This window comes from Nuphar pumila, chromosome 15 (genome assembly GCF_984573655.1).
Source record: "Nuphar pumila chromosome 15, dmNupPumi1.hap1.1, whole genome shotgun sequence".
In the NCBI taxonomy this organism is placed as follows: Eukaryota; Viridiplantae; Streptophyta; class Magnoliopsida; order Nymphaeales; family Nymphaeaceae; genus Nuphar; species Nuphar pumila.
This window is the reverse complement of record NC_143263.1, coordinates 50932365-50951986: the sequence shown is the minus strand read 5'-3', so window position 1 is coordinate 50951986 and position 19622 is coordinate 50932365.

Genomic DNA, 19622 nt, shown 5'->3' with positions numbered 1-19622 from the left:
TTTAATCGGATTAGAACTCTAATCTTTTACAGCTATTTTATCTATTTTCAATCAAATCTTTCAAAATGAGTCAGAAACTCATAGTTTCAGTCAAAACAGGACTCTGTTCAGAGAGTCCTAGTTGGATCAGGACTTTGATCCTGATTTCAAATTTTGAAAGAATCTTTCAAAAATCTTTTCATCTATCAAAACTATTATACTTTTATCAAAGAATTTCAAAATTCTGAGGTTTTATCCTAGAGTCCTGATCCAATCAGGACTCTACCCCAGAGTCCTGATCGAAGCAGGACTCTATCCAAAATTGATTTTCTCACTTCATTTTCACTGGTTTTCAAAAGCTTTGCCCAAATTTCATCATTTGCTCATCAGAAAACCAAAATTCTTAGAGTTCTGATCGAATCAGGACTCTTTCTTAGAGTCCTAATCAGATTAGGACTCTGAACCAAAATTCAATTTCATCCTGTTTTTAACTGTTTTTCAAAATTCTCTCATTTGTTTTCTTAGAAAATCCAAAAATCTGAGAGTCCTAGTTCAATCAGGACTCTGTCCTCAGAGTCTCAGTTGAATCAGAACTCTGTTTTATTCCAGTATTCATTATTGTTTTCACTGTTTTGACAAGTTCTTTCATTTGTTTTTCAGAAAATACCAAAAAAATCTAGAGTTTCAGTCTGATCAGGACTCTGTCCCAAAGTCCTAATCCAGTCAAGAGTTTGTTCTAGAGTCTGTTTTTACTTCTATTTTTATTTATTTTCATTTGTTTTTCAAAAATTAGGTCATTTTGTAGAGTCCAGTTAATGCAGGACTTTATTTCAGAGTTCTGATTGAGTTAGGAGTCTAACCCTGACAGTATTTTCTGACTTATTTTATCATTTTTGATTAAATCTTTTCAAAAACACCTTCATTTGGCTTTTAAAAAACCAAAATCACAGAGTCCTAAGAGTTCTGGACTCTAACCCGGAGTTCCAGTTCGCTTGAGACTCTACTTTCAAAACTTTGAATTTCAACTATTGATTTTAACCCCTTTTCAAAGCCGTTTTCAATATTTATTTCAAATTTTCAAAACTCTGATGTGGGGTCCACTCAGTTGGAGCCATATCCAGAGGAGTCCTGACCCAGTTAGGACCCTATGCCATTTCAAAAATTTTAATTTCAAAGTTTACTTTTGAAAATTATTTGAAAACTTTCTCAATTTCAAGTTTTAAAATCGCTTTTTGAAAAACTCAAGTAGGGTCCACTCGGGGTGGCGCCACATTTGAAGAAAAATCAGACATCAAATTTGGTTTTTAAAACTTTAAAATCGTTGTTAAAATCAGAAAGGTAACTTGCTATTACGATATTTTTCTCATCTTATATCTGATTTGAGATATATAAAATGCCATGGATTCATATTGATTAGATCTATCTACTGTGAAATTTTGAGATTTTTTTATATCTGTTCAGTATTTTTCTTTTGACAGAAAGTGTGATTTTAAATTTAAAACTAGTTAGGGTTTACCAAAACCTTAATCAGACTTGTGTTATTCATAGATCCCAAACCACAGATCCGATATATGATCTGTAAAAAGTGAGTATTGTTATTTTTCTAATCAATGTTTACTTTTAAAATCTCAGATATTTTAGATCTATATTGCTATTTATCCCGTAATTTTCAATTAGAAGTATCTATTTTAACTCATGTTTTGTTTGTTATATTTTAGTTCAGATTGCCGGAAGGGTTTCTCCCTAACCAAAGATGCTTTTTCCAATCTGTAAATTGGGAAATCTCTGTAAAAATTCAGAAGTTTTCATGGAAGATTGACCCATGATTCGAGTCTAACTTTGAAACTGGTATGTGACCTAGGTTAAAAATAGCTTATTTTAGATTGTTAATGCAATTTTCGGATTAAAATAATGTCAAAAAAATATTTTTGCAATTCCAATCTGATTTTAGGGTTATAATAAGTGTCTGTGCCAATTTTTATGAAATTTAGAATTCATTTGATATCTGAATTAATCAAATTGCAAAACAGGGTCCCTGAAAGATCCAAAAACACTGATAAAATCACAATTTTGGTGATATTTCTTGATTTTCGTGCATAAGTGTGTGATTTTAGGGTTTATTCATGTTCATAATCAAATTAGGATGTTTCATGTTTGATTTTATGTTTATTTCAATCATAAATCCCAAGTTTTTACCAAAATCTATTTCAGAAAACCCTGATTTCAAGGCCATTGTCTTGCTATTGGGGGCAATTTGGTCATTTGACCTCAATTTCGAAATTCTAAACCCTAATTTCCATATTTTTAATCATGTCACATCATATTTAGTTTGATTTATCTTCATTTGAATTTAAAAACCTGCATTTTATAAAATATCTTTCTGAAAACCCTGATTTCAAGGCCATAGTCTTGCTATCAGGGGTATTTTGGTCATTTTGACCCCAATTTTGAAATTCCATATCTTATCTTCCTTATTTATTCAATTGTATTTCATATTTCATCATTTTGATTTAAGGGAATCATGGCAAAAAGGCTTATATCTAGTAAAATCCAGTAATTTCCAGATATTGCTGGATAAATCTAGAAAAGCCAATATATTTTCACTAACAAGTTTTCTAGTTTTGCAGAAACATTGAAGACTTTATTTTCCTTTATTTCTTGTATTTAAATTTCAATAGTGATGTAAATTAAATGTAAACTTTGGAATAAGAATTTAAATTCCTGCATAGATTAGGATTTGCATTGATTATAGTTTTAAACTTTGATATATAACTGCTATGTATGCCAATTCATACACATCTTTGCAAATTCACCATGGTCTACACGAATGGCACGTGCACTAGCTCTTATGGAGTTGACAAACTTGGTGGAATTTGTATTTATGGCCATAGTCAGAATACGAATGATACCCATATTTGTAGTCTTCGTATTAGCCACATTCAACCTACACTCTTAGGCTAACTTCAAAATACACTGCATTTCTCAAAAATACAAAAAAGGATTTCCTCAATTCCTCAAAATCAAGTCTTTCAAATCCATATTCATTCAATTCATGCATTTACAAATTTCAATTTCAATACAGAGAAATCAGTTTTCTCAAATTTTTCTAAGTCTTATTCAAAAATCGATTTTCTCAAAATATTGATTTTCCAATGATATTTCAAGTATTTCCCAAGTTCCAAATTCGATTTTTTAAGTTATATTTTCAATTTCAAAGTTTGAATTCAAATAAATCAATTTCTCTAAAGCTATTTCACATTTCTCAGAATCGATTTTCACAAAATCCTTAGATTTCTTCAGAAATCGATTTTCACTTTCTCAAATACAGTATCTCAATCATGATTCATGATTTTCAAAGAGTTTATTTTCCAAATATTTTCCAATCTTTGAAGCAAACATCATGTTTTCAAATATGCATTTTCAGAAATTCATAGCACATGCCTGATTCTTTGTGCATTTAGGAATTAGAATATGGTTTAGACAAGTTAAACAGAGCAAAGCAGTAGATTGATCATTGGTTCAATTACCCCTGGTAAAGGTGCCAGGAACGGTTGAACCTCGTACCGATAGGCGAGTCCCATTCTTCGGAATTATCCTGCATTTTAAAACGGAGGTGAGTTATTTTCAAAAACTTTTTCAAAGGTCAGTTTCACTCGCAAAAAGTAAAAAATTTTGCGATGATAACAGGTATGCCGAAGCGGCACAGAATATTCTTGTAGATGAATGAGACCACGTGTCGACCTTCTATTGTGCGTAGAGTGACAACTTCGACCCATTTAGTGAAATATTCTGTTGCGGCAAGAAAATATTTGTGACCATTTGAAGCAGGAGTGATAGGGCCTACAACATCAAAAGCTCACATAGAAAATGGCCATGACGAGACGACATATTGCAAATATGTCGCTTGCGCGTGAATGAAAGATGCATGCATCTGACATTGAACGTACTTCTTCACAAAATGATAGCAATCTTGTTGCATAGTTTTCCAGTAATAGCCTGCCTAGATAATTTGCTTGATAAGAGTTTGGTAGCCGACGTGACCACCGCAAATGCCTTAGTGTACCTCCCGCACGACTTCTTTGGCTTCATCTTCGTCTAGGCATCTGAAATATTCAGAACTGAATCCACGATGATAAAGTTCAGAGAGAATAAAATATCGGGCAGACACATGCCAAATCGCTCGTTACTCTTACCAGTGATATTCTTAGAGAAGGAGACAAATGTTTTCTCCTTGATGGGAGCCTTTCTGAGAATGTCTTCAGCTTGCTCAGACATCATCCTAATCATCATTTTCTTAAACATCTGATATGCAGCAGGATCGATGTCATCCCTATCATTCAGACTTTGTCTTCTAACAGTTCTTGGAGAATTTATCTCTTTTTACTTGATGCTTTAAAAATCACTGGTGCACTTGATATAGTAGTGTCTTCTTATCTGATCTGGACCACTTGGGAATACCAATATTCTCTGCAGAATGTGATGGATGATTAAATTCTGATGATGAAGATTTAAGATAGAAATGAATATAAGAAAAATATTTGATGAGAATTTGGTAGATAATTAAAAGAACATCTCATTATTAGGGATTGGGTCGCCGCTGGAGTCACGACAATTGTGTTATCATTCTTTGCGAGGAGAACGAACAACTGTAAATATGCCTTGTCACATAGGCGAGATCGTCAAATCATGATAGAATGAAAATTGAAGGATTTTTTTTATTGAAGGAAAAATATGATTGCATCAATAGTAGACTTGAGAAAGAGGGAGCATATAGACAGTCTGCCACCACTCTTAATGATCAGCAGAGACACGAGGACCAGAGAAAAGAGTGAGAATGATGAAAGAATCTCTGCCATATCTGGCATAATGGTATGTTCCAGACCACTGCGTTGATGCAAGGTTGAACCCTGGCATAACCCCTGATAGTAGTCGAGCTTCTATGCGCTTCTGTCTCTTAGAAAACTGTCAAACACACCGCTCTGGATGATAGTAGGTACAGGAAAATGGGCCAAGTAGCTTGAACTGTTTGCCATACACATATGTATATTTGGGAAGAAAGTGAGCCCTTCAGTGCATATGACCATCGCATATTGAATTCTTTCTTGAGTTGTTCTGGATAATGAGCTAACTTCTGCGAATGCCCCATACTGTCAGTAGATCTTGATCAGTTTTACATATTCATTTCCATTTTTCTCAATCAGTGGCCAAGACTTACGCTCTATCATGCGAGCTAAAGCATCTTTAGGATCCAAACCCTTGACATTGATCAACAATTGATGCTCCAATGGATCTCTGGATGACCGGCTGGCTCAGGCAATCCCATGATCTCTGAAAATTCATCCATCAGCAAGGTCATCTTGCCCCATGGGAACCAGAATGTGCAAGTGCGTGGATTCCAACGCTCTGCTAGTGCATGGATCAGATTGTCGTTGATTGTCAACTTTCTCATTGCGGATGCCAGTTCCAGCCCGCAATCGCTCAAGTGGTCCAGAAACATACAGGAGAAGTTTTTGAACCAAATGTAGTAGCACCGGGGGAAGAAGGGTTCGGTGCTAAGAGCTCGATGCTCAAGAAAACTTTGTCGCACCTCGTAGGAGATGTGACCCTTAGAAAAAACGAAGTCGAGCTGACTGGATGCCATTGGACTGAAAGATAGGAAGATTGGAATTAGACTTTTGTAAAAATACAAGAATTTTGAAAATTGCAAGCAGGATAAAATGCAAAAGCTGAAAATTCGAAGTCCAGAGGAACGAAGGAATGAAAAATCACCTGGAGTTTTGAAGAAAAAGGTGGATAATTTGAAAAAATTGTCCAAGGTTTTTAAGAAAAAGGAGATATTTCACAAAAGATTGAAAATGAGGTATTTTGGAAAATTGTCTAGTATTTTTTTGAAAAATTGGGGAAAATATGGAAAAATAAGATGAAAATGAATATCATACATTCAATTACAAACAATTATGCACATACAACAATCCCTAAGAAGCTGACTCTAAATGTATCCATTTTGAAAGAGCTTTAGGATCTTAATCCTGACTCTAGGCTCAGATCAACTGTGTCCAATCATGCTATGCCGATATACTCGAGTCGAGGCTCGATGTACGTGGCATAAAATTCATCTCTGGTTCTAGGCTTGTGTTTTCCCAACATCCTTGAGCGCTTGCTGATATACGTTGGACTATGGCCCTTGGTATGTGGCAAGGGGGCATTAGCTCAAATAAGTGGCCCAGTTGTGAGGCTTTGTCCCGAACTATGGTTCTAGAAGAGAGCCCAGTAACGTGAAGATCGGGTAGACATAGATGTGGTGGTTTTTTGAAAAATGATCACATGCAGACAAACAGAGGGCTCTAAGTCCTAAAGAGATAGAATTTTGAAATATTTGAAGCAAACATTGTTCTCATACAAACCCTAGATTGAGGAGTGTTGTATTTCAGACCTAAGTCTAAGTGAGCATGAATAGTTCTCCTCATTTGGTCCTAACAAACCGTGCTTAGTCTACATGTAATCTATGTGAGTTGGGTTGAAGTCTAGGCTCCTAGGTTCACATGATATCAGAAAATAAAAGTTGACATTCCATAGAACACGATTTTGATAATTTGAACTAAGTCAAGCACACAATTGATTAGACGAAGACAGGTCCCATCTCGGTCGCCAAACCTGTTATGATCACAAAAATTTTCTCCCCCTCTCTCTGCGAGAGAGCGAGAAGAATCGATTATGTGAGTCAAACTCGACCAAAGTTTTTGAAAATTGGTTTTGAAAATTACTCGCCTCCGTTTTGAAAATTTGCGGGAAAATTCTGTGGAATGGGATCCGCCTGTCAGTACGAGGTTCAACCATTCCTGGCGCCTTTACCAGGGGTAATTGAACCAAGGATCAAATGTGTGCTTTGACTAAGTTAAATTATCTCAATTATGCTCTATTTTTCTAGAATGCACAAAGAATCAGGCCTGTGCTATGGAATTTTGAACAAATGCAAGTTTGAGAAATATGATGTTTGCCTTGGAAAATTGAGATGTATTTGGAAAATAATTGGAAAAGTGCTTGAAATTGGAATTCCTGGGAAAATCATTAAAATTCATTAGAAATCAGAAATTTGCATTGGAAAATGAATTCTTAGGAAAACTTGGACTTTGGGAAAATTGATTTTGAGATTTAGATTGCCTTTCTGAGGAAATGGATTTTAGAATCTTGAGAAAATCAAGAAAGCTAATTGGAAAATGAATTTTGAAATAGAAAATGGATTCTCAGGAAAATTAGATCTTTGAGAAAATCGATTTTTGAAAACTTGGGATTTTGACATTTGAGAATTTTAAAACATTGAAAAATCTTGATTTGAACTTGGGAAATACTTTGAAGTCTCATGTGAAAACTTAGGATTCTGAAAAAATCAAATCCTGAGAAACACTTGGAAATTTTTGAGAAAATTGATTTTTTTGAAATGAAATTGGGAAATGATTTTAAAAATGTTGAAAATTGAATGAATGAATGAATTTGAAAGATATTTCATTGAGGAATTGGGGAAAATCCTTTTGAAATTTAGAGAAATGCAGTGAATTTTTGAAGTTAGCATAAGAGTGTAGGCTAAATATGGCTAATACGAAGATCATAAATCTTGATTTTCTTTTTATTCTTACTATGGCCATAAATACGAATCCCACCAAGTTTATAAACTCCATAAGAGCTTGTTCACGTGCCATTCCTGTCAACCATAGTGGATTTGAAATAAATGCACATGAATCATACATCAGATATTGGAATTTTACAGAAATCAAACTATATGCAATGCAATCGTATTCTAAGTTGAAAAAGTAACTCTTATTCCAAATATTACATTGCTTTTTACATTGAATTGAATAAAACAAATAAATAAAATGACTAACTCTTCCTCTTGAATGTTCCTGCAAAACTAGAAAACCTGTTAGCACAAAAATGTAGGTTTTTCTAAATTTATCTAAAAATATTGGAAATTATCGAACATTACTCAGATATGAACCCAAATTCATACCCCCTTTGATATAAACATGATAAATAATGAATAAATTTTGAAAATAAACTTGGAAATTCAAAATTGGGGTAAAAATGACCAAAATACCCATGATGACCTTGAAATCAAGGTTTTCTGAAAGAATTTTTTTAAATTTTAGAATTTTAAAAATCAAATTAAATAAATCAAACATAATATGATGAAATATGATGATATGCATGAAAATGTATGGAATTGGAAATTGGAATTTCAAAATTTAGGTCAAAATAACTAAAATACCCCTGATAACAAGACTATGGCCTTGAAACTAGGGTTTTTTGAAATAAATTTTATAAAAATGAGAAATTGAAATGCAAATGAGATTGAAATTAACCCTAATATGACATGACATGCTTATTTACATGATAAAAACCCTAAAATGGTGAAAATACCATAAAATATCAAATTTGACTTGATTTTCGCTTCTGAATTTAAAGATAAACTAACATATAAAGCAAATGAACTTGGAATTGAGCCAAATTTGGCATGGACACCTAAACTGACCCTAAAAACAGAATGAAGCTCGAAAATCTATTTTTTTATATTTTCTTAATATAGAAAATAGCTAAAAATTCTAAAAAATCAGAATTTTGCCTAAAATGTTGATTCTAAATAGAGTTTTTTATATCAAACTTCCATAAAAAAAATTCAAATTTTATGGGGTGACAGAGGACAGTTAGGAAAAGATTTTTTCCTTTTACATATTCTGGTTTTGACCTATGGTCTGATCTGTACAGCTCCGGCAAGTCAGATCAGAATCCGGCGACTCTAGGATTTAGAGGAAACAGACAGGTTTCGGGAAAAAATGTGGGAAAAATAGTATACAGATGGGAAAATAGCTGTAATTGTGGTAAAATGTCCTTGACAAATAGAGGCAAATTTCATATTTTTATAGAATTGGGATTTGGGTTACTGTTTGGAAATGGGCACACTGTTATCAGAGACCTAAATCTCTGGAAATTCTGGATATTGGAATCTGTCAGACAGAAAACATAATTCTGGGAAAAATACTTGAATGGTTTTAAAAAATCCCAAAATTTGTGAAATGACAGATTAATGGGTTAGAAACAACGTTTATGTTGAACGTTTTGACAGATGGGCTACAGGTTGAGCGGACACAACACATTAGAGTCAGTCTATACCCTGAGAAAGAGAAATCGAGGTTTTCCCAAGGGTCTGGGAAAATCGATTTTTAACAAAGGTCAAATCTAATTATAAAGATCCCAAAATTTTCAGACAATTAGTAGATTCTACCGTGAATTTAGTGTAATTTTTAAAAGAGGATTCGGATCTTACATCTAGGGGATCCCATAGGTTCTTGTCTGCTAAGACAGAAATTGAAATTTCTGGGAAGTTCAAAACCCAACTCGGTTTTGGATTTATTTAATGGAATTTCAGAACTTAAATTAGTCCAGATTTTTGCAGTGAAACAAATATTAAACACAGGCATCTACCATAAAAATTTTTATATTTATAAACAAGATATTGAACATGAAATATTGACTGGGCTTTATATAAAAAAAATGAAATCCTAAGTTAGACACTATTGAAAACAATATTGAGTGTTATGAAATAAAAAATAATACTAAATGCAATACATGAGAATAAAAAATAAAACAAAACCAGCAGAAGGGGCATGATTTATATTTTCTTTTATGTCAGCCATTGAAGTGAGAAACTTCATCCATGGAACAGATGAAATATCTCACTCGATAGCCCTATTATGACAAGAAAGACAAAAAAGAAACAAAGATATGAAATTTTAATGAACAAGGGGTCTCACCTTGGAAGAAAGGCTTGTACTTGTTGGATGCCAAAGAGAGTTGTTGGCGACGCCGCTTCCAGATGGAGGTGATCCTTCAAAACGTGAAGATGGTGGGAGGAAGGCTGCACGGTTGAAGAAGATGGTAGTCACCGTGTGATCGCCTTGAAGGTGGCTGTCTTGGAGAAGTGAAGACGCTGTGGTGAGAGAGGATGTTGCACGGTCGGGGAAGATGGTAGCCACCGGTGGGAACTGCTATTGTGCTGCAGTAGAAGGCTGAAGGTGGAAGCTTAGTGACCTCAATGGCTGGAACCCAAATTGAAGGGGGTGTTGTGTGAGGAAGTGAAGAGAAAGAGGGAGAGAGATGTGCGTGAGATCTTTTTTTTTTCTTCCTTCCTTTTTTTTTGGCTTTTTAACTTGGGTTTTAATTGGCCTCTACCTAGGGTTTAATGAGAGGGGGGTTAATGAGAAAAGCGGGAATGAGTTTATGTGAAATGGGTTGGACCATAGGGAAAGGAAGGAAGGAAAGGGAAGAAGGAAAGAAAGGGAAGAAGAAGAAAGGAAAGAAAGAAGAAGAAGAAGAAAAGGAAGAAAAAGAAAAAGAAAAGGAAAGAAAGGAAGATGAAGAAGGAAAGAAAAGGGGAGAAAGAAAAGGAAAGAAAAGAAGGGAGAGGGTCTGGAGATTTGGGCGACCACCTTGTGGGTCCCACCTCTCTAAAACGCAAAATAAAATAAAAAAACAAAAATGAACAAATAAAAAGAAAATTGAAAAGAATAAAAGAACATTTTTTTTTGATAAAAGGGAAATGCAAATGAATAAGCCATCTCAGAGTGGGCTTATTTTTCAAATTTGAAATTCGTTTTGAGAATCTTAGGGGTAGAATAGTCTTTTTAGAATAAAATCTCGGACGAAATGAGCTATTTTTGGCAGTTTTTGAAATGATTCCAAATTTAAAAGCCTGTGGGTAAAAATGTCAATTTTGAAAACCCAGGGTTTGAAATTGAATTCTGAAAACTTTAAAAACTCAATCTGGATTGAAATTTATAAAACTGGAGTTTTGTACTTCGAAAATGAAATAAAATGCTGAGAAATGATATGAAATGATGAGGAATGATATGAAATGTTATGCGAAATGCAGACCCAGAATAAAGAATTTTGGATTTTATACCCTGATTGACAATTGTACCAGTTCAAAAGGTATTAAAATTGATAAAATTTGCAAAATGGTTCAAGAAATGGTTTTTGGACTCTACTAGGTTTGAGTGACACTGAAAATTGAGGTTTAAGCTAGATTTAACTGAAATGAACTGAATTGAGCTAGGTTTTAGAGTTTTAAAACTCAAATGAACTGACAAGACACTGACTCAACTGACCTTTCCGATTAAATTTTCAAGAAAAGTTGCCATTTTTAGAGAAATGGTACGGAATGGTCACTGGAGTGAAGTGAATTATAAATTTGAGTTGGGTTTTAGCTAGAACAAAGGTCAGTAATACTGACATAAAATAAAATCGAAGCTCGAACACTAGCTCAATTGACTGAACTCAGCTCAATTTCAGCTGAAAGAGCTGAAACGAGCTAAAATGGGCTCTTGGACACTTGGAAATGGTTTTGAACTAGAACTGGAGCGCTTGAACTCCTGGTGAGCTCAGGCTAGACTCAGGGGAATATGATTGACTGACTCAGAGATAATTGGCTTGGATTTGAGTGAGAAATGAGCTCATTTCTAAAGAAATGATCCCATTTTGGCAGGAATTGTCAGAAGTGAAAATGGCCTTCTCACTGTGAGCTCAAATGAGCTTGAAATGACTGATATTTTAACTGTTTTGAACTGACCAATGAGCTTGGTTGACTCCGATTGACTGGGGTCCGGGATGACCTAGGGGTAAAATGGTAAATTTTCTAATAAAAGTGGGTAAAATGGTGATTTTCTGACACAAACTTGGGGTTGGACTCTTACACTGACCTAACAGGGTTGGCACTGCACGAGGAGGGTTGTTTGAGAACGGATGAGGAAAATTTGGGGTGTTTACAGCTAGGTTGCATCAAAATAGATATTGATCCTTTATTTCATTTTTGGATAACAAAAAAATTTTGCCAATAAAATGAAATTGTAATTGATTCAAATGCTTGAAAGCATGCACTTATGTGCGAAAGATGTTCCCTTTTTTACATAAAGTGTTTCCCCCAAAATGAGGTTAACTTCCTGGATTCTAGAGTCAGATTCAAATTTTTATGTTGTTGAGTTTCTTCAAGGAAGTTATCCATTTCTTTGATATGAATAGAGAAGAAATACTCTTAATTTCATAAAAGCAAGCAGTGAAAAGATATTGGTGAAATGATTTTGCATGAGAAAAAGATGATTTTTGGCAATTTTGGTAGTTTGATATTCTGAGGTTTTTCACATAATGATCTTTCTGGCACTCTTTTTGAGACATTGAGCTTTCTTGGGTTTAATTGTACTGTACAATTAGCACAAAGCCTGTAACATAGATAAGATACAAAGAATTCTATCTGAATAAATCTAACTACTTGAAGCATGTAATCAAATCGAACACAATGGGGAGAAGCAGGTAAAAAGATCATATGATGGCTTCACGTAAGATCCAGTACAAATGTTGGATTCGTGACAACCTATTCTGATTTCGCAGTGTGATCCGAAGAAACAGAGGGGCGAACATTAATGCTAAAGAGTCAAACAGGGATGATCCGATTACTAACCTGTAGCAATCATAAATCACAGAACCTCAAATAGATCAATGAAAAAACATTCATCAAAATAGATGTAAATCTTTTTTTTTTTGACAATGGAAACATAACGGCGAATGTTAGGCAAACTAAAGTTAACAATGAATATAGATAACATCTTATGATAGCATGCGAAAAATCAGGATGGAGGAGATCGAAATGTAAACAAAGGCTCGGGATCAAAGATAATGAGAACAAGAAAATTTGAGACGAGGGAAAATTACAAGCAGCAAATCCGGGATAAAATCAGAGAGAAAATTACGATAGAGAACGATTCATACGAATGTAGAAGAACGAGAATTATAACCTAGGTAAAACGTAAAGAAATATCAAGGAATTCTAGGGCGAACTGTGAAGGAGAAGGAAGTAAAAGAAATATTGAAACATAGACACCCTGTTAATATAGCAATAGATGGGTCGATCCTGAGATTTGCAGGACGATTCCATCATTTTTGCTGTAAACTAAAAAAAAGAAAAAGAAAAGAAAAGAGTGCATGATGAAAATCAAAAAAATAAAAAATGAAAGGAAATTTACAATTAGAGAAAGGAAATGTCAGAATCTGAGGATTCCATTGATATGGCACGATGTGAATGTGTTTGCCATATGCAAAACCGACGCCACAATAGTGCTCTAATGAGGCGATTAAACAAGAAAAGTAAGAAAGAAAGAAAGAAAAAAAAACAAAAAACAAAATCAGAAGTAATAAAGAGAAATGGGAAGGGGAAGGCTCTTACTGAGTTGCCTTATGCTGCTCTGATGGTTTTCTCCAGTCAAATGAGTGTGAGAAGAGAGGAAAGGAGAAATGAAAGGAGGAAGAGGAGAGAAAGGAGGAGGAAGAGAAAAATGAAGGAGGAGAAGGTTCAGGAGAAGAGCGATGGCAAGGGTGTTCTCGAATGGCGTCGATGGATGATCCTCCTCGACTCCCCTGCGGTCTCTTTTTTATAACGAGAGACCGTTGGGGAGTCTTACGGATCGAGTCCCTAGTTTTTAAATAATTTTGCAAAACAATGGTTTTTCAAAAGGTTTTTCCTAAAAAGGCGGTTTTAGCAAACCTGATTTTCAAAAAGATGCTTTAAAAGACCATTTTTTTGTATTTTCTTAAAAAAAGTTGATTTTCTTGACGTTTTCTACATTTTTTATATTTTTGACATAAAAACTTTAAAACTAGGGAAAAATAAGGGATTTAAAACTTTTTTTTTGGATTTTTTGATAAATATTTACAAAAGGGTTTTTTGAGAATTCAAGTTTGATTTCTTCAGAAAACTGGTTTAGATCCGGATTTTGAAAAAATATTAGAGTTTTGGATCTCGAATCAAAGAATACATAACAACGGATCCAAATGGACACCGAATGGACTGTCTGAGCCTTTCAGAAATTATTTTTGGCATTTTTATAAATTTAATTTGCAAATTGGATAATGAGGCTTAAATTTGGATTTTAGCATTGGATCCGGATCCAAAATCGAGTCAGATATATAAAAATAGAGTTCATTCCAAAAAATCCAAAGAATAACTAAAATTTAAATTGGAATTGACTTGATTTTCTTAGAAAATGGGGGTTAGGGGCAAAAAGGGAATATTTACAAATTTTTGAAAAATTTGGGGTGTTCACAGTAAGTCACTGTGAATGTTGAAGGGAATGAAGGTAAATGGGTGGCAATTACAGCAAGACAAATGAAAGCATTGGTGATATAAGGTTTTGACAACAGTGGAGATGTGCAATGCCATGTTGAGCAGTGTACATGTGCAGGTCATATCAACACCACAGAAATGCAGGGTATATATGATGGTGAATGCATTGCACTGAAAGTAGGGAGATGCGAATATGAATATCCAACCAATATGGCCATGCTACAGAAAATATGAAACCGAAGGTAGATATCACAGGTGGTTTACAACAATCTACTGGACTGCTGTAGGAAAAAGGAAATTATAGCAATCTAGGGGATTGCAATAATTTGCAGAAAAAGGGAATACTACAATGGTGATTTGCAGTAACACTTAACCCTACTGTAAAGGGGACAAAACTATAGCAATGTCTTAGCACCTCTATAGCTGCGAAGGGGAACTGGTTTTTTTAGACTCCCTGCTCAAATCAGAAACTGAAGTCCCTGGGAATGTAGTAGGCATCAGACATGGGATGTGCATAAGTGTAGCATCTGTAAGGGATGCTATGTGTATTGGTAGTGGTGAGATGGCCTGGGTACACCACAATGAGGGCTTTGTGTGAGTGCACATGTGCTTAAATAGGTATGAAAAGTGAGTGGAATATGTTAGAGTTGTGAAATGGCATATCTATAATGAATGATGTGTTGTGCTGGTGAATGGTGATGAGCAGTGAGTAAGTTGTGGTATATGTGCAGGTAAGTGGGTGAAATACGACAAGATACTGTTATAGTGGAGGTGTAGCTGCTAATGTGATATGCTATGTATTAACATGATATACATCTGCTACTATAAGTAGCACTGTAGCAAGGTGGATGGTAATCTAAGAGGGAATTTCAAAGATTAATGAGCCATGACTATGATAAGATGGATATGAGCAAAAATTTTTGGAGGCACACGAAGACTGGAAAATGCAGGATGCTGAGTGAATGTAATATGTTGCAGATTAAACAGATCCAAATAAATAAATCACATCAGGAAAAACAGATTGAAACAGAAGAAATGATGTAGTCTACAAACCATAAAGATTTGAGAAAATGTCTAGAGTGCAGCAATGGTCTTATGTTTTTCTTTTAAATTGATTACAGAAATCAAAATGTAATTACATTGTAAAAGATGCACAAAATCCTAACTGCAAGGGTAAGGGTAAAGATGATGCCACAACCATGAACTGGGCAGATACAAAAGGTAAACTTATGGAACGTAGACTCTATGTACTGTGTGAAACGATTAAACAGAGCCACGTAAAGCGAAATGATGAATATAACAAAGATCGACATTCGATCCGATGAAACAATGCAACAAAGCCCATTGATACATTAGATTTAGACTGGATGATGAAGCCTTGAGAATGAGTAATGCTCACAGTTGCTACAGCGTGATACCTGACGGAAATTTAAACTAAATATATATATATATATATATAGGAAATAGTTGCTGAAATTAAAACGAAATAGCAAATGATCAAGATGAAAAGTAATGAAATGATCATGTAAGACTAAGGTGTGTGAGTGTGATGAAACACAATATGGCACAAAAGCACAAAGTGTAGTGAGAGATACTCGAATGTTAGGAGGCTGGAACGCCATTTGAGATAAATCGAACACCCATCTTCAGATCAGCTTTTACCTTTTGCAGGGAATCTGAAATCCAAGGTATAATTCAAAAATCAATATACATTGACATAACATCCTCAGATGCGCCACTTTTTTTTTTCTTTTTTTGAATCGGTATGCCTCAGCCGTGATATATCTCGGTATGATGCTAACCCACTTATCAAGATCCTTCTGGTGTAAGAGATTTATAGGTCCAGTCTGGGACAATCCATCAGCTGATGATCCCAAAACAGGGGTCGGTTGCAACAGATTTGGGTGGGTAGATTCATGATAAAAATGCATAATCATCAACTAGATGGTGTAACATATTATTAACATGAAGCAAATAATCGAGACTGATGAATAACTAACACAAGAATTCACAACTAGAGAAGGTGACCAACGTAAAAAAAAAATAATTGATTATTGAAATGTGATCAAAAACTAAATATGCCATCAAACAAAAATGAGAATAGAAGAGAAAAACAATAACAATGCTGGAATCGACTCATTCCTGCTAATATGGCATTAAGGTAAGTTGATCTGCTATATAAACAGATTAACGCTACCACGAATGCTTCTTTGGGGTGTTTAAAAAAAAAACTGGAATTTGAAAAGAAAAGAAAGCAGAAGAAGAAAAAGAAGAACTAAAATGATGTTGGAATGCATATTCCATCAGTGTTGCAACCCGTAACTCAATACTGCTATAATCAGATTTGACATTACAACAGATGCGTGAAGAAAGAAAAAAGAAAAAAAAATGGAGAAAATTAAGAAGACGATGTTTAATAGAGAGAAAAAAGAAGAAGAAGGAATAATCCTTACCTTAGTTGTTGTTGATGAAATCAGGATCCCTTCTATCGTTCAGAGGATGGCACCAAAGGGTAGAGGAAAAAAAGGAAAATCGAAGGAAGGAATGATCGGGTTCCTCCCAGACAGAAGACGAATGTCTGTTTATATAGCCAAGGTAGAAGAATCAAGAGGAAGAAATTGTTAGAGATCGACGGACAAGAGGATGATCGAAGGGTTCTCTAGGATGAGACCGTTGTGCGGTTTGCAATGGGGGTCCTTTTTATTTTAGAAATTTTTCAAAACGGTAATTGAAAGGGGTTTTTAGCAAAACGAAAAATTTCATAGAGTTTTAAACTACTTTATTTTTCGTATATTCTTTGATTTCTTTGATTGATTTTTTTGTTGTTTTCTTTATATTTTCTACATTTTTTTTATTTTTGGAAAAAAAATTCTGAAATCTAGGCAAAACGAGGGATTTTACAACTATTCTTTTATTTTTGAGAAATATTTACAAAAAGAGGAGGGTTTTTTTTTAAAGAAAGACTTTTGAAACTTTCTCAGACGACGAGTTTGGATCCAAAATTGAGTCAAATATGGAAAATGGATTTGACTCCAGTAAATCCGAACAATAAACTGGAATTTTGAGTAAAAAAGTGACTCAATTTATTAGGAAATGGGGGTCATGGGCAAAAAGAGGATATTTACAAAATTTTAAAAAATTTGGGGTGTTCACACCTGCCGATATACTTTGGACTATACCCCTTGATACGTGGTAGGGGGGTTCAACCCAAATAGGTGGCCCAGTTGTGAGGCTTTGTCTTGAACTATGGTTCTGAAAGAAAGCCCAGCAACGTGGTGGCCAGGTAAAAATATGTGGGGTTATTTTTTAAAAATAATCAACATGCAAGAAAACAAAAGGCTCTAATGACCTAAAGATGTAGAATTTTGATTTTTTTTAGAAGCATACAATGTTTTTAATCAATTCTTAGATTAAGGAGGGTTGCATGAGATCTAAGTCTATGTGAGCATGAATAATGCCTCCTCAATCGGTCCTACCAAACCATGCCTAAGTCTACATGCTTCCCATGTCAGCTAGGTTTGATTCTAGGCTCCTAGGTTCATATGAAATAGACCTGACATTATACAACATGATTTTGACAAGTTGAATAGAGCAAAACACTAGATTGATTAGGCGAAAACAGGTCCCATCACAATCGCCAAACTTGTTATTATGCAAAATTTTGCTTTTGCAAGTCAAATTGACCTTTGAAAAAGTTTTGAAAATAACTCACCTCCGTTTTTAAAATGCGAAAAAATTTTGTAGAATAGGACTTGCCTGTTAGTACAAGGTTCAACCATTCTTGGAGCCATAACTAGGGGTAATTGAACCATGGATCAATCTTGTGTTTTTCTTTGCTTAATTGTCTAAATCGTTATTCTATTCCTAAATGCACAAAGAAGCAGGCATGTGCTATGAAGTTTGGAAAAATGCAGATTAAAAACATGATGTATGCTTCAAATTTTAAAATATCGGGAAAAAGGAGATGATTGGAAAATCGTGAGCCAAACTTAAAGAATTTTTTGAAGGAAAGAAAACTTGGAAGTTGTGAGCCAGACTTGGAAAATATTTGAAGATTTTTGAGAAAAAACGATTTTGAGGAAAAGAAGGCTTTGAAAATGATGGTGACTAGCCTATATGATGAATGAAATATGGTTTTTGGAAAATCATACTTGAAGGAATTCGAGAAAAGCTTTGAGAAATCCCTCTTTCTTTTAGAAATCGATTTTGTATAAAGGGATTTTATGTGCCTTATAGAATTTGGATAAGATAGATTCGTCACATATTCCTGACTATGACAAAAAATATATATTAAATATATCTCATTTGATTCTAAAAGAAAAAAATACTTGGAAAAACTTTTGAAAATATGCAATGATTTCTGAAGATAGCCTAAGAGTGTAGGCCGTTTGTAACTTAAAAGAAGATGATAAATTTGAGTTTCACTTGTATTCTGACTATGGCCACAAATACAAATTTTATTGAGTTTATTAACTCCTTAGAAGCAGGTGCACCGTGTTTGACCATTGTAAATTTGAAATATGCATGAATGACAAGCAATAACAGTGATATATCAAAATCAAACTATATGCAAATGCATCCTAAGCTAAGCAGAAAAGTAGAATGTTCTTATTCCAATATTACAATTACAATTTATATCAATAATTGAAGAAAGAAAAATAAATAAATAAATAAGGTAAACTCTTGAGCTTTCCTACAAAATTCGCGAATTTGTTAGTAGATAGAAATATGTCAGCTTTTCTAGATTTATCCAACAATATAAAGAAATTGAGGGATTTATCCAGATATAAGCCTTTTTTCAAGCTTCTGTGAAATAAAATCTTTAAATAACATGATAGATGATGCATAACAAAATGAATAATTGTTATCATCGCAAAATTTTTCCCTTCTCTTGCGAGAGAGAAACGATTCTGCAAGTCAAACTCGAGCAAAGTTTTGAAAATGGTTTCTGAAAATTACTCGCCTCCGTTTTGAAAATTTACGAAAAAATTTCGTGGAATGGGATCCGCCTGTCGGTACGAGGTTCAGCCGTTCCTGACGCCTTTACCAGGGGTAATCGAACCAAGGATCACTTGTGCGCTTTGACTAAGTTAAATTATCTAAATTATGCTCTATTTTCATAGAATGCACAAAGAATCAGACTTGTGCTATGGGATTTTGAAAAGATGCAAGCTTGAGAAATATGATGTTTGATTGGAAAATTGAAATATACTTGGGAAAATCATTGAATTTCATTGGAAATCAGAAATTGGCTTAGAAAATGAATTCTCAAGAAAACTTGAATCTTGGGAAAATCAAATTTTTTTGAGATTTGGAATTGCTTTTCTGAGAAAACGGATTTGAGAATCTTGAGAAAGTCAGGAAGTTCATTGGAAAATGACTTTTGAAATGAAAAATGAATTCTCAAGAAAATGGGAACTATGAGAAAATCGATTTCTAAAAACTTGAGATTTTGAAATTTGAGAATGTTAAAACATTG